This window comes from Equus asinus, chromosome 25 (genome assembly GCF_041296235.1).
Source record: "Equus asinus isolate D_3611 breed Donkey chromosome 25, EquAss-T2T_v2, whole genome shotgun sequence".
Taxonomy (NCBI): domain Eukaryota; kingdom Metazoa; phylum Chordata; class Mammalia; order Perissodactyla; family Equidae; genus Equus; species Equus asinus.
The window spans coordinates 19,259,577-19,276,112 of NC_091814.1; the positions used below are offsets into that span (position 1 = coordinate 19,259,577).

General features: G+C 46.7%; 1 long non-coding RNA gene across 1 annotated transcript; it reads right to left on the minus strand.

Moving 5' to 3' along the window:
* Window positions 1-9,697: 9,697 nt before the first annotated feature.
* LOC139041957 (uncharacterized) lies at window positions 9,698-11,762 on the minus strand. Its single transcript, XR_011498029.1, has 3 exons — window positions 11,655-11,762; window positions 10,900-11,059; window positions 9,698-9,951 (listed from the first exon to the last, which is right to left on the minus strand). It is a non-coding gene; the product is annotated as an uncharacterized lncRNA (long non-coding RNA).
* Between the last annotated feature and the right edge of the window lie 4,774 nt (window positions 11,763-16,536).

Sequence of the window (16,536 nt, forward strand, 5' to 3'; positions counted from 1 at the left end):
TCAGCCAGGGCACCCGCAATCTCCACCTGGTAGTTTGCAGGCAGGAAACCAATTATGGAGACGATGGTCAGGTCAGCCTGCATAACATATGGATCTTGGTCTTGGATCAAGTAGATTTCCCAAAGTGAGCAGCACCTCCCACAAACAGCACAGATCCAGGGCCTGCAACACAGAGGCTCTGAGGCCAGAAATTCAATCCCAAGGAAAGGCCTCAGGACATTGCTGAGAAGGGCTTTTGCACATGATGTCTTCCCAGTTCTGGGGATCCTGGAACCCTGAGGCCTTCACATGCCTCTGAATGTGTTAGGTTGCCTCCTTCATTTAATGAGAACTCCCTTGTTCTGTCCCCACTCTAGTTCTGTAGGAACCACAGCAATTCCTTGGTTTTGCTCTGTTTTCAATATTTCTTTAGATTACAAGTTCTTCTTATCTCAGGATCCCCATAAGTCTCTTCTTTCTAAACAGGACCTCGCTCACAGTGGTACTCATAGTGAATATCTCATAACCTCTGGTTGCATTTTGCCCATGACCTGCCTGATTTTATCATATTTGTTTTAGACAATCTCGTATTGTCCCCACTCTGCTTCCTGGCCTCTGTCGGTCTCCCTTCAGGTGTGATAGTGGACAGGCCTCACACTGGTGAGGGGTTTTAGGGGTTGCACCTACTGTTCTTATTGGGATTATTCTGTAAATCTATGACTTTGACTCCTGAGTCCCCATCTGCACTATTGCCACACGTTAAGAACATGGCCACCTCTGATTCTCTCATAGTGACAAAGGCACAATTCTTTCTGTGATCTGTTGGCCATTTGGGGCATATTTGCTCTCAAAAAGAGCTTCAAGAACCATCTTTGGGCCCAGGTAGCCTCCTCTACGGCATGGATTCTCACGCTGCAGCTGCATCAGAACCACCGGGGCCTCTTGGAACACGGATGCCAGCCCCACCCCTAGAGTGTCTGATTTAGAAGGCCTGGGGTGGAGCCCAAGAATTTGCCTGGCTAATAAGTTCCCAAATGATGTCCATGCTGCTGGTCCTGGGAGCACACCTTGAGAACCACCGGCTTAAGCAGTACTGTTGTTTCTGGAGCAGAGTCTTGTTGGTTTGCAGGACATGTGTCCCTTCCCCACCGAGCCCCACAGTCACACTATCTTCTACCCCTCAGCTTCCCGCGTCAGCGCAGTCACTTGCCCAAGCTGCCAACATGTCCTGGTGCAAAGGAGATCTCCTTTACCAGGCTCTGTCAGTTGGAGACGCAGGGAGAGTCCTTTAAGTGGCAACTTTTATTTATACAGGAAATAGCCAAAAAAATAAGACTCACTTTTTACATGAGGAATCTTGATTTCGTGAGGTTACAAAGTATGGATTAGGTTTATATCTGGCACTTACATAACTATGGCAGGCAAACATATGTACATAATTATCCAAAACTAATTAGGGACACACACATTCCAACTTAATTCAATGCAGGGACCTACTTCCTAAAAGACAAAGTGTTACATTTTTCAGATAAAGTTAATTAATCATAAAACAGCCAGATGCAACACATAACTTTAGAGCACACGTCAACAGATCACAAAATGTTCAGAGCATCCCGAACCACAAACGTCCTGGTACAAGTCATTACTCCGTATTAGTTCTTCATCCTTTGACCAGTGTCTATTAGGCATCTACTCTCCTCTATTCCAAGCAATATTGTCCTGGGGACTGAGGATATACGAATAAATAAAACAAAAATCTCAAAGACTCAATGTTGTAAAAGCCAATTAGTGGACCAGAAAACAGAATGGAATGAAATGGAATGGAATAGAAGCCCCAGAGTTCATCAGATTTCCTAGAGCCGGTGATGTAATATGTGTTTCTTACTGTGAGTCAGGGGCAAAAACGTTCAAGAATCGCGCTGTTCTGGTACCTCTTTACCCAGAGTTCCTCCGGCCTCTGCTCCATCACTCCCAGGGCAGGAAAGCCACTGCTTTCAACCTCGGGGAGCTGACAAGAGCCACACACCCTAGGTGGGAGGCAGGAGTGGCAATCAGGAGGTCAGCCTTGTCTCTGGGACAGTCTTCAACATGTATCTCCCATACAATATTTTGTCTTTTAGGGCTACGTTCCTACATTGAGTTGGTTTTTTGGTTAATCCTGTACATATTTTTGACGGCCATTGTCACACAAGCACCAGATATAAAACTAAAGCAACGGCACACTTGTACTCTGTAACCTAGTTTAACCAAGATTCCTCGTGTAAACAATAGGTCTTATCATTCAGCTGTTGTTTATTATATAAGGAAAAGGTTCAACATTTCTCCTGGGGCTGCTCAAGGCAGAGTTAGGGAAAGGCCTGCTTGGCTTCCATTCATAGGGTGCCTCCTGTTTCAATCTCCATGGAGCTCCTGCTTTCTGCCCAGGTGGGGGCCAGGTCATCCCCAACCCCCAGGACAAGGAGTCTGAACCCAACCTGCCCTGAGCTGACTGGATTTTCTCCTCACTCATTTGGCAAAAAGACTCCACAAGAGGGAGAGATGCCTCCTCAGGCCTGGCTCAGGACAGTCCAGGGGCTGAGTGTCTCTGTCCCCTGGTCAGCAAAGTCACTTGTAGGACACCCCAGTGGAGAGGGCAGTAGCAAGGTTTTATTCAAGTGACCCTAATAAGAGCTCAAGTGACGTGGAGACAGTGAGGATGGAGACCTGGATGGACACCATTCAGAAGCAGATGGAGCAGAGTGGGCCTGAGCCCAACAAGCTGGACCAACACTTCCCACCCACCTGCTCTGGGCCTCCTCTCCCCCTCCTACCTTCATAGAGTCACTGGAATAAAATTCAACTCTGAGCCCATAGACTCTCAGGGCTGCACTGGGCCCAGCCAGGAGGCCTTCTAACCCAAATGCAGGAGGCCCGTCAATAGAATCCCTGACCGGTGGTCATTAGCTGCTGGTTAAACTCTTCTGGTGGTGGGCAATGGATTACCCAGAGGGCAAAAGGTCAAGAAATGTTAGAGCTACCAAAAGTAAAAATTGAAGAGAAGAGAATTTCTAGCCAAACTGTGTACATTGTTGGATCACTCTGTTAGCAACGCTTTCCTGAAAACTTCCTCACTCTAAAAGTCATCATTTCTTTCCACGTTCTGTTCTCAGCACATGGAGTCTAATTCTCTCGCTCATATAGTTGCTTCATATAGCTGGAGAGCCACAGTATGGAACAGGTCAATACGGGAGAGACGAGTGACTGGTGCTCACCTCATTTCAAGACCTCCCCAGAAGAATGCAGAAGTTTATCTAAGGGAAGGCTGTTTAAACGGGCCAGCATTCAGTGAATTGCAGTGCTTCCTCTAACCACCAGGTTGGTCACTGCCATTATGTGTGGTGGTCACTGCCATTATGTGTGGCGGACACTACTTGCCTTAGGAGCAAGAATCAGAGATGTCTTTAGAACTAAAACGTATCATGTACACTTCGAACCCCAGCTTTGATTTAAGTTATTTTATTGTGACATTGCTCAAAGATTTACAAATACTAAATCTATACACTTTATGCTTGTCTCATATCAATAAAAGTTTAAAGTATAAAAACTGAAACAGAGCAATAAAATTCAAGTTAACATTAATTTCATGTGGTGGGCAATGTTATTCTGCTGGAACGAAATTGGTGATTGGAATTTAATAAGACTATTGTGAATTCACATTTTTTGTTCCAATGGTTATCGACTTGAGTCTGTTTACCATAAACATGACTGACCATCATTTGAGTCATTGCTAAAATTCCTATTTAAAAATTTACTCATTTTAAGCCATCAACCACTTTTTTCCATGAGTGAATAAATTGAAGACTGCAACCTCAATAACTCAATTCACTCATACCCCATTTTACACAACCCCTTGCAGTATTGATTCATCCTAAAGCTAATGACCTTTGAAATATTCTCCTAAAAGAGTTATGCGTAAATCCAAACCATTGCAGTTACTATTAATATTTTCCTCATGTTCCTCAGCCAATGAAAGCTGGCCAGACCCTGGGGAGTAGAAGCCACCAGGTCCCCTCCATCCTCCTAACAACCCAGGTGGTGCAGCCTGGGCCAAGATGTGCAGCTGCTCGCCTCTGCCCTGGAGGTCCTTGCAGCCTCAGGGCTCCACATAGCTGCCTCCACCAGCTTTTACGTCAGAGACCGCTGACCTCAGGGCCATGAGCCGCTGCAGCTGATCTCATGTGTGAGGCCAAGCATCTGGGTCCCCTCCCAGCTCAGCTCAGCTCAGGGGCCTCAGCTCTGCACCTCATGATGCAGGGTCTGAAAGGGGCCATGGCAGAACAGCATCAAATGCTGAGAATGAAACTGGAAAGCTGGGAATCCATGCCAGGGTTCCACTCATCCCCAAGCCTCTGAAACTTAAAGTATAAGGAGAGGAGCCCCATCAGCTCGCCTCAGCTACCAGTCCATTACCATGATGCTACTGTACATGACAAGATGTTGGAAGATGTGGCTAGGCATCTGTTGAAAAAAGTTCCCGAATACTCAATTGTAGTTTCAATATTTTCTCCAATGTTCTACAATGGAAGCTGGTCTGCCCCAATACTGATGAGCATTCATGTGAGAGGAACTGCTTACTTCCAAGGCAACCCAAATCTCAGTCCTACAACAGCCTAGATACCCTACTATGCTTTTTGCTGCAGTAAAAAAAAATCTTTGTAACTTCTGCCAACATCTTCATCGTCACCCAAGAATTTCTTCCAGGAGGGTCTGTAGTGACCAATGTTTACCACATGCTGTTTTCTCCAGGCTCTGCTTCTACAGATAACAATACCAATGATGCTGGTTACCAAACTTGCTGGGCCACGCAAAAATGAAAATACACACACATGCAAATCAAAGGGGCACTACTGCATCATGGAACAGAACCAACTCATAAGCCCAGGGCACTTGAGGTGCAAGCGGTTCTAGCAAATTCACAGAAAAACCACAGAGACTAAGCTCTCAGAATGGCTGCCCACAGTCCCATGTCTAAATCCACCTGTTTCAACAAGTGAGTAGCTACACAGCCAACATCAACATCTGGCCCAAGCACTTAGCTTCTCGAGGGAAGTTCCAAACAGGATAGGGAGGCATGGTTGTACTCTAACATCTTGAGGAAAATGCCAGACCAATTTGTTCCCACTCCAATTTAAGAAATAAAACCCTGAATGAATCTAATACACAGTTGTAGAAAAGCTAAAGTTTTTCTCTAGGAAACACAAGAAAATCTTCTTATACACTTAAAATTGGCCACTGTATGTAAATGACATCTCAATATAAAAGAGTCATTCTCTGAAAAGTGAACCTTGCTCCCTCCTACCTCAGGGCTTTTCACATGCCATTCCCTCTGCCTGGAATGTGATATCCATTCTCTCCCAACTCCCAGCTCCTTCCTACTACATCTGATCTCTGGCACCCTTTACTGTGCTTCTGAAGCATTTATTTGTAATTAAGGACGGATATGTCTGTTTCTTTAATGTGTGGTTCTCTCTTTAGATTTAAGCTCCACAAGAAGCTGCTTGCTCATCACCGGATGAGCCCAGGATGTTACCTTTCACCCAGTCCGTGGAAGATGAAAAGTCCTTGGACTCAACAAATCCTCTTCTGGCATTTGGGTCAGTCACCAGCAGAGTCTGTATATTGTCTTTCAGCCTCAGGGCTTCTAAGTCTGTCTCAGGGATCCAACAAACTCTGTCTGCCTCTGAGGGATGCATTCCTTCCCATATTCACGCAAACGTATACAGTGAAGTAGTCACCACACAATAAAGATGTAGAATATCTCTATCACTCCAAAAAATTCTGTTGTCTCCCTTTGCGATCAATCTCCTTCCCTCCGCATCCTCCTCCATCCAGGAAACACAGATCTGCTTTCTGACACTATAATTTTGTCTTTTCTAGAAACTTGTGTAAATGAACTCACATAGTAGGTAGTCTTTTGCGTCTGACTTCTTTCATTTAGCGTAAAGCCTTGGAGAGTGTTCCATGTTTTTGTGAGTACTGGCGGTTCATTTCTTTTGGTTGCTGAGTAGTACCCATTGTATGGAGGGACCACTAGGTGGTATCCATTCACCGATGGATAGACATTTGGGTTGCTTCCAGATTTTGGCTATTACAAATAAAGACACTGTGAACACTCGTACATTTGTGTAGATATGTTTTCTCAGGGCTGGGACTGGTCTGAGGAAAGGCAGGCATCTAGGGTACAAAATTTGAGGAGGCACTGTGCTCCCTGGGTACCTATCTTGCCTCGCCTAATCTCAGCCTTGGTTTTCATTTCCTTAGGAATGGCACTGTGGAGTCAACATCTATGCGTGGAACGCTCATATGGTGAATGTATGGTTAAAATTATAAGAAATTGCCAAATTCCCAAAGTGGATGTACCATTTTCATTACTTCTACCAGCATATGAGAATTCCAGTTGCTCCAAATCTTCTCCAACACTTGGTATTTCCAGTTATCCTGTGTTAGCCATTGTAGGGTTGTGTAGTGGTATCTCAGTGCGATTTTCATTTGCATTTTCCTCACGATTAATGACATAAGCACTTCTCCATCTTTCAGGTGCTTCTTTGCAATTTGTCTGTCTCTTTTGGTGAAATGTCTGTTGAGGTCATTTACTTGTTTTTTAGAGGTTGTTCATCTTATGGAGCCTAAGAGTTCTGTATATATTCTTAACAGAAGTTCTTTATCAGATATACATTTTACAAATATTTTCTCTTACTCTATGAACTCCCTAAACATTTTTCATAAATGACCTTCGTCAGTGTAAGTTGTCTTCCATTCCACTTTGCTGGGAATTTTTATCATAGCATTGAATTTTGTCACATACTTTTTATGGATTTATTGAAATGATCATATGGTAATATGGTGAATTACATTGCTTGATTTTGAATGTTCCATCAACCTTGCATTCCTGGCATGAACCCTACTTGGTCAAAATATTGTATCCTTTTTGTATATTGCAAGATCCTGTTTCCTAATATTTTCAGAAGGAATTTTGCATCTAAATTCATGAGGAAGACTGGTCAGTAGCTTTATTTTCTTGTCGTGTCTTGTTTGGTTTGGGCATCTGGGTAATGCCAACCTTATGAGGTGAGTTAGGAAGTGTTTCCTCTTCTCCTATTTTCTCAAAGCATTTCTGGAGATTTGTGATCCTTCTGCCTTCAGTGTTTGGCAGAATTCAGCAGTGAAGCCATATGGACCTAGAATTATCTTTGTGTGAAGATTTTTAGCTATAGATTTAATTTCCTTAACAGATAAAGTCCTGTTCAAATTATTTATTTCTTAAGTAAACTTTTGTAACTTGTGTCTTTCAAAGAATTAGTCTGTATCATCAACATCATCAAGCTTATTGATAAAGTTGGTTGTGATATTTCCTTATTATTACTCTGATGTGTGCTGTGTCTGTAGCAATGTTCTCTCTTCTCACGTTGCTGATTTGTGTCCTCTCTCCATTGTTTCCTCATGTGTTTGATTTTGCTGGTTTTCCTCTATTGTTTTTCTGCTTTCGATTTCATTGATTTCTGGTCTGTCTGTGTTGTTTTCTTTCTTCTTCTTACTTTCGATCTCGTTTGCTCTTGTTTTTCTGATTTGTTAAAGTGGAAGCTTAGATGAGTCATTTGAGAACTTTCTTACTTTCTTCTATCAGCACGTAATGCTATGGGGCCTTTGCTGCATCCCCCAAATTTAATATGCTGTGTTTTTATTGTCACCTACTTCAGACATGCTTTCTAACTTCCTTTGTAATTTCTTCTTTGACCCGCAGGTTGTTTAGAAGAAAGTTGTTTAATTTCCAGAACTTTGGGGGCATTTTTAAGGATATTTTATATTTTTTGACTTCTAATTTAATTTCACTGTGGTCAGAGAACATACTCTGCAATATTTCAACAACTATTGAGGTTTGTTTTATGGCTGAGAATATGGTCTATCTTGATGGGCATTTTATATGTGCCCTTGAAAAGACTGTGCATTTTTTAGCAGCTGAGTGCAGTTTCTATAAATGTCAACTGGGTTAAAGAAGTTGGTTATGTCATTCAGATCACCTATATTCTTAGTGGGTTTTTTTTTTTTTTTTTTTGCCTAATTAATTTCTGGGAAAGATGTATAAAAGCCTCCAACGTAGTGTTATAATTTTTGCTTTAAAATACCATGTCTTTATAAAAACTCAAGAGAAGAAAACCACAATTATATTTGATCTTTTATATTTATTGACATTTTTGCCATTTCCAGTGTCTTTTTTCCTTTTTGCTTATCTGAGTTGTCCTCTTGAGTCATTTCCCTTTGGACTGAAGAAGTCTCTGGAATTACTTGTACAGATATGCTGGACTCAAATTTCTGTACTATTGTTTATCTGAAAATGTCTTTACTTTTCCATTTTTGAAGGAGAACATCATTAGATTTCAAGTTCATTGGATATCAACTGACATTTTTTTCCTTCGGTATTTTGAATAACCATTCCAATGTCTTCTGCTGCAAAGTTAGTCATCATCACTGTTCCCCTGTAGCTAAGACACTATTTTTCTCCCGCTCTTGTCAAGATTTTTCCTGTACTTTTGGTTTTCAGCAGTTTGACTATAATGTGACTAGTGGTTATTTTCTGTGAGCTTCTTGATTCTAAAATTAATGATTTCCATCAAATTTTGGACAAATTGGAATCACTTTTATTTCTTCAAATATATTTTCCACTTCTTTGCCCCTCTTTTTCGGGAATTTCAATTACACATACCTTGGACTTATTCATATTGTCCCACAGGTGTGGGATTCTGTTCACTTTCATTCAATGTTCAATCTTAATTTTGTTCAAAATGAGCAATTTTTATTGATCTATCTCCTAGTTAATGAACTCTTTCTTCCATCATATCTAATACGCTTATGAGCAAATCAAATATTTTTAATTTCAGTTATTGTAATTTTAAAACTCAGAACTTCGATCTTATTTCTTCTGTAATTTCCATTTTTCCATTGAGATACTCTTCGTGGTCTTTCATTGGTAGCATATTTCCTTCAATTCTTTGAACATATTTGTAACACTTAATTTTTTATTTTTCTCTGCTAAATCCTGCATCTGGGTCCTTGTAAAGGTAGTTTCCATTGATGGTCTTTTTTCCTGAATATGGATCACACTTTACCGTTTCCTTACATAGATCACACTTCACTCTTTCTTTGCATGTCTAGTACTTTTGGTTAAAAACTAGCATTGTGAACAATATGTCATAGCATTTCTGGATTCCGCCACGTTCTTCTGAAGATGAAAATTGTTCTAGCAGGCAGTTATTTGCTTAAATTGGAGCTGAAAAAGTCATCTCCCTTGCAGTTTGCAGCTGCCAATATCTGTTCTTCCGACGTGCCACTGCTGCTTCTTTAGCCCGTAGGACTTCCCGAGCCTGGGAAACGGGCCATCAGCCAAGGTTTGAGCGGCGATGGCCTCACCCTCTCCATCGTTTCCCTGCTTCTAGGTATTCCCCAATTTTTGCAGTTGCTCTGTCACATGTGGAATCTGCTCTTTAACACTTCAAGCCTGTCTGGCTCCAGCTTTTTACTATCAAGCAGCACACAATTGGGGCATGAATTCAGTTAAAGAAAAAAAGATTCACAGGTCTGGTTTGCATTCTTCTATTTGACAACAACTGATGTCTGTTTGCTGCATTCCTGCTTTTTTGCCAGGCCATGAGCATCTCCTGCTCATATCTAAATAGTTTAGCTGCCATTCGGGCACTTAATTTATTTTGTGAATTTGCCTCTCACACTCCTAAATTCCCATGATTCCAGATTTTCCTTTTAAACTTCCAGCTACCTAACAGCCCTGAACTTTGACGTCTTGTTCCTTCAGCTGGCAAGACTGTGGTTGCTCTTGACGTCAAGCTCCACTCATAGCTGGAGGTGCCCTTGGGTGCACTCCTCCCCTCGACCCTTTCACAGCTTCTGCATCTCCCAGGCCCAGGATCCTTGTCTGAGGCTCTGAAGGGGCAGAAGCAGTGAGAACCCAGGTTAAGCAGCTGCCAGCGCAGAAGCGGAAATGCCTCTGCTCTCCCTCCCACTGCTGCACCTGATGCCACTGCCTTCTGTTGAGCGACCCTGGAAAATGACAACCTCCCCTCCTCGACCCAGCCTGGAGCTCTCTGCATGTCCTGCTCTCAAAGCTGAGTGAGGGAGGGGCAGGAGAGAAGCTTCTGGAGCCTGTGACGGCTGCATAATCTGCCTTTTCTCCCAACCCAAGCCTTCTATAAACTTCTACTCTAGGCTAGCTAGGCTCCTTTTCAGACAGACTAGGGTTAAGTCTAGCTCTGCAGGGAGCTACCTGCAAGATTGGGCATTTCTTAATCTTTCTGGGCCTCAATTTTCTCATAATATCATATAAGAGTATTTTCCTGTTTAGGATGGCTTTAAGGAATAAAAGGAATAAAAACAATCACATAGAGCCCGGCACAGAGTAATGCTGAAAAAAGTTAGCTACTAGTAAAGTTATTCTGAAGACAAAGTCGCATGGATTGGATTATGAAATACTGTCTTGCATCCAATCCTCGCTCCTTCCTGGTTAGTTGGTCTCACGTGGACAGTTTACTTTACCTCCCTGAGCCTCAGTTTCTCCATCTGAAAATAGAGACAACAATGTCACCTACCTCCTGGGGCAGGTGCAAGGATAAAATGACACAATACTTATGAAACACTTAGGACAGCGCCTGGTACCTGATGAGAGCTAATAAACGTTAGCTATTATTATAGCCGATCCCCTCAAATTCTGCAAGGGGTTGCATCATCCCCACACTGTTGTTGAGGAAACAAAGGCTCAGAGGTTAAGTAACCTGCCCAAGGCCACCCAGCCCGTCACTGGGGAGCCAGAAGCCCATCCTTCTGTGAAGGAGAAACACAGTCCAGACTGCCTTCCTCATCCAAGTGTTCACTCACCTCCCTGATGCCAAAGCTCTCTGTGCTTCTAGAATAACACTTGTTACAGTCTGCTTATAGTCAGGGACTCCCTCGAGGGCAAGGCCGGTGTCTTACTCATCTTTTGTGGACCAGCACTGACGTCCCCTGGAAGGTGCGCAAGAATGCTTCTTGACCTGACCTGAAAGGAGGGGATGGGGGTGGGATTTGTAGAAAAGGCAGGGCTCCACATGAGCCCGAATCTGGGATGACAAAGACGACTCTAGGGTTCATGTCTGGGTAGGTGGGGAAGGTGGAACTGTTGGCAGAGAAAGGGAAGTTGGGAGAAGCTGATGGCTCGGGTTTGAGAAGAAAGTGGGGGAAGACGAGATGCGAAGGTCAGGTTTAGGCAGGTTGTGATGGAGAGATGGTGGCCACTGAATTAGGATTCCAGGCTGCAGAAACCCCTCTGGCAGCTCCCTACACCCTCCTCGTGGACTGGCATGTGACCTGATGTCAAGGTCCTGGCCCTCGAGTTGTTCCTAATGGGAGACACCTGAGACACACCCAGGAAACCACAGTGTTAGAACACTTACACAGCTGCCTATCAACGCCCTGAAAAGAAAGGGTGTCTGGTCACCGTGGGAGCATGAGGAGCCCTGGAGTGAGTGGGGTGCACAGGGGTCAGTCTAGGAGAGCTTTTTGGAGAAGAGGATGGCGGGGGAAGGCTCAGCTTTGGCCAGCAGGGGTCAGTCAGCTGCAAAGGAGGAAGAGAGAACTGGGGAGGAGGTGCTCACTGAGGGAAGACGAGGCTTCCTGCCCCCGGCTGGGAGTCTGGGCTGGTCCCCTAATCCGTCAGCAGGACGCTGGAGGAAGAACACATCACAGCTGTTGTGAGGGCCCGGATAGATCTCTAGGAGACAGGACGACAATAACCACTCCCGTGCCCAGCCCCATTCCATGCTCAGGGCCTTCTGTCCCTGTGGGGCTTTGCTTTCTGTCATGTGGACACCCCTCACTCCCACTCCCTGTTCCTCCACTCCCCAACTTTCTGCCCCAGCAGACCCTGGGGAGGTGGGGCCACCAGCCCCCAGCGAGTGGAGGAGGGTGGGCCTGGCCAGGTGCCTCCTGCCTCACCTCAGCCCATCACCACCCCTTCCTCCTGGCTGGCAGAGCCCACAGTCTGGTCCCAACAGACAAATTGAGCATTGCACAGTGTCTCCCGCCCCCACCCCTCCTGTCCACTCTCCCCCAGCTCTCACCCTCTGCCCTGAGCTGGCTGACAGAGATAAAATCTGGATACTCAAGAGGTGAAGAGGTTGCTCCCCCTGGCCCTGGCCGTCCTGCGGTATCTCCCCGCCCCCACCCCTCCCCCCGCCAGCCTCCAGCCCGCTCCTTGGTTTGTTCTAGCCCCAGCCCTTCCTCTAGTGCCCAGCCCCACCCTCTGCCCTGGGACCCCCTCTGCCACCAGGAGGGCACAGCAGCTCCCTGCCCTGACCTGGGGGGGCTGTGAGTCCCTGGGGGGCAGGCACTGTTCAGGTTCTGGGATTTCCCCAGCTGAGGGCCAGCAGGAAGTCAGCCTTGGATGGGGGAAACCTCATTGTTGGCCTCAGGCCAGCTACTAAGCCAGACCAAAGTTCAGGGGAGGAGCCTGTTTCCCTGTCAGCTGGGGCCTCCCACTGACCTCTACTATTCAGGTTTGGGGGGTTTAGGCCTCAGAGGCCCAGAGCACAAGGTCAGGGGCTGAGGCAAGAGGGAGAGGAGGCGCTGAAGGCAGTGGGTGAGAGACACTCTATGCTGCCCCTGCCTGCCTCCGCCAGTCCTGGCTTCCCCGTCCCTCGGCCTGTGGAGCAGGGACTGTCTCCTCTCCCAGCTGGGTTGTGTGCCAGGTGGGTGTGGCAGGGCACAGAGTGTCGATAAGGGGCCTGTGGCAGCACCACCCTCCCCAGCCCTCATGGGAACCCCATTGTGGCCCCAGAGCAGAGCGGGTGTGTGGGCAGAGTCCCCATGGGACACCTGAGGTATCCAGGAATTAGGGGCAGGAAAGGAGGGCACCTGGAGGCCAGCCTTTTCTCTGGTGCCTCAGTTTCCCCCTCTCTGGGGCTGTTGCTGTTGGAAGTGATGACCCCTGTGGATGGGGCCGGCTGTGGAGGAGTGGCTTCCTTTCCCAGTGGCTCTGGCCTGGTAAAGGCCTCCCAGTCATTCCTAGGCCTCTCTCTCCTCTCTGACTCTTGCTTCTGCCCTTATCCCCTGGTTGCCCTGTTCCCTGGCTCCAAATGAGCCCCTGGGGACCCCTCCCCAGCAAACACAACAGGGAAAGAGCAAGAGCCAGGCCCCGGGCAGACAACACGGTGACTGTGCACGTTCCACACCGCCCCACACCCGGCCCTCAGGCATCCTTCCTCGTCTCCCCCTCCTCTGTCCCTCAAATCCCAGGCTGGGGTCCCCTCTTCAGGGCTCTTCTTGGGGCTGGGCTGTCCCACCCCACAGCCAGGGGCAGAGGCAGGAGAGAGAAACTGAAGCAAAGGGGCAAGCAGGCGGGAGGGAATCACTGGGTGGGCTGGAGTCAGGGTCAGATGGGGCGAGGGCCGCCCTGCGGAGCCAAGAACAGGCGGTTTGCGGAGAGGGAGGGAGAAACTGCGTGCCGGGCCAGCGCCCCCTGGTGGAAAGTGTTGCAGCGGCAGCCACCCAGAGCCAGGTCCCCAGCCCTGCACCCTGGCCCCTGGGCGGTCTTTCCAGGACACTTGGAGGGTGGGGAGCACAGCCCTGTACAGGGCCCAGGCAAGGTCTGCTCCAGCAAGAGTTGGGTTTGAGAAGGACTGTCCAGGACCCAATGCATCCTACCCTGACCACCTCGTTTCTCACCTGTCCAGCAAGCGGTGGGTTACCACACAGTGTCCGAGGCCCCTTCAGACTCGGGCATCCCGAGATTCTAAGTCAGGATGGACCTGATCTGGCTCCCTGTTACCTCTCTGATCTCAGAAGCTCTTACTTCTCTTGCCTGTGCTCACATCTGTCCAGCCACCCTGGCCTCCTGCTCTTGGAACACACCAGGCGTGGTCCCCCGAGGGGCATTACACAGCTATCACCTTTGCCAAGAAAGCTATTCCCCTAGATGTCCACTTGGTCACTCCCTCACCTCCTTCCAGTCTTTTCTCAAAGTCTGTTCCTTGATGGAGCCTGTTCTGACCTCCTAATGTAAAATTGAAACCACCCCCACAGGTCCTGATCCTTCTATTCTAACCTGCTCTTTTCCAGAGCCCTTATCACTTTCTCACATCCTGTACTATTTCCTTGTCTGTTACCACTATTGTGTAGTGCCTTCCTCCTTCTAGTTGAATGACGAGAGCAGAGTTTGTTGAACTCATTCATGGACGTGTCCTGAGCACCTGGAGCAACAGCCGGAACGCAGCAGGAGCTCATGACCATTGCTGAAGGACTAAGTGTACCACTGAGGAGGGTCCTGGTTGGGCGCAGACAGATCCACCCTAAATAGCTCATATTTAGTGAGTAGCAATGGTTGTGCTACTGTGACCAAAACGGGGTTTCACTGAAAGGCCCACATTGCTGATGAGCGATCACAGGTGGGGAGAGCGAGAAGAAGGCGAGGGCTCGTGGGAGAACACACATGGCTTGGCTCCTGTCACTCACCAAATCCACAAACTGGCACCCAGTTTATCTACATCAGATGTGCTCTGTCTGCTCCATGGAATACCCGTTCTGAGGAATGCTCCTCAAAAAAGGAGTGGGGTGCAAGGTTCAGATAAATTTGGGAAATGCTACAGACCGGATCCTTTCTGAGATATGCAGAGTCCTGACTCCAGAAGGAACAGCAGTTTAAATTCTTTCGGCTGGTATTTCGCAACATACGTGACCATGGGATTCCATGTTCCTTCTTTCTTTTTTCAAGTAAAAGCTCTAACTGAGCTCCTGCTAAATTTGTGGCTAACGCTGCCTTATAAGATAAAGCTGAACCTTGAGCTCAGCATCCAAGGCCTTCACAGTCTCTTGTGGTCTCTCCAGACTAGTCTCGAACATGCCCCACATTTCACCCATAATGTGCAGTTCTCTACTTGCTCATGGTTCTTTCAGCTCCCTACCCCCACCCCCTTCTCCAGAACTCCTTCCTGGCTCTGCTCAAGTTCCCCTTTCCCCAACCCCACCTGTGTGCATCGTCTACACCCATCACTGTGCATATTCCATCCAGCTCGGGCTCAGTTGTCTTGTGGTTTGTCTGCCGCCCCTCTGGACCTGCTCCGCCTGGGCAGGTAGAAAGCCAGCTCACCCGCATCCCCAGGGTCTGCCTGTGAGCTGCTGCAGTGGATGCAGGATGAATGGAGCCAAAGGAAAGGACTCTCACACTCTGTGTCCACAGCCTGGGAAGGGGCCCCAACTCCTCACAGGTTCTGGAAGAAGAGGGGCCTGGCTGCTCCTCCAGTAGCCCAGGTCCCCTCAGTGTTTGGAGCATCTTCCTCTCCGTGGGTCCTTCTCTCCCCTCAAAATGCTGGGGAGTTACCATCCCAAAGATGACTGAATTTCCCCAAAGGAAAATATTCAAAGATATGTGTAGATGATTCACAAAGTAGGAAATCCAACCAGCTAAGAAACATTTGGGCACATTTTCTAATTTAATAGTATTCATAGACATGCAAATGTAACGTGTATCAAGAACTATAAAGTGTTCATATCATGTGATGCAGGCTCCACGAGCCAAGGAGTCGAAAGAAAGATTTCTTGGACTCTCAAGTTCTGGTGGTAGTGCTCCTTTATTCAGAGAAGGGCATGGGGACAGGACCCATGGGGAGTGAAGAGCTGCAATGTGTTGAGGGTAGGGATGAATTTATAAGGCATAGGTATGTGAGTTATTTTTTACAAGACAAAGGAAAGATCAAGTAAAAAACGTCGTTAAAATGCTATCAGTGCAGGTGGGGTCTGGTTATCGTGTGGTCTTATGACTTTAGATACGAATCAGGTCAGGACGTCCTATACTTCCCGGAGGGTGGTATAGATCAGCAGGTAGGCCAGAAGGCCTTGGGCTTCTCTCTCTGGGGCAGCCTTAATCCACATCACCATGTGCCTCATTGCTGAATCTGTGACTAAATCCTAAGGAAAAAACTGTAAATATTGGAAACACTTTATGTTCAAAAGTTTTCTCCCTGTCTGACCACGTCAGTAGGCGTCCACGAATATGATGGATCAGAATTGGCCACCTTTGTGTCTCTTTGGCATGAGGATTGTTTGGGGCTGGTTACTTTTAAAAACTGCAAACACAGGAAAAATCTCTGAAAACCAAGCAAAAGTAGAATTCACCATTTGTGAGAGACATTTACATTTGCAAGGGAAATCTCCAACCTTAAAGGTACTCCCTAGCTGTACCGGGAAGGAGGGGGCAGGATCTTTTTTCCAGAAACTCTTACCAATGTGGAAGGCAAGGACTCATCAGCATAATAACCTTGCTCTCCTTTCCTGTGCTTTTCTGGTAATCTCCCATAACTGACTCCCCCCACCCCCAACATCATCCTTTGTCTTACAGGGCAAAAGCTGGTGTTTAAGATGAGAGCCTCTGCCATTTTGACAAGTTGCTCAGTTTTCCTTCCTCTCTCCCATGTATACATGTTACAAAGCTTTGTTTGATTTTCTGTTATTCTGTCTCATGTCAATTTAATTCTTAGCCCAGCC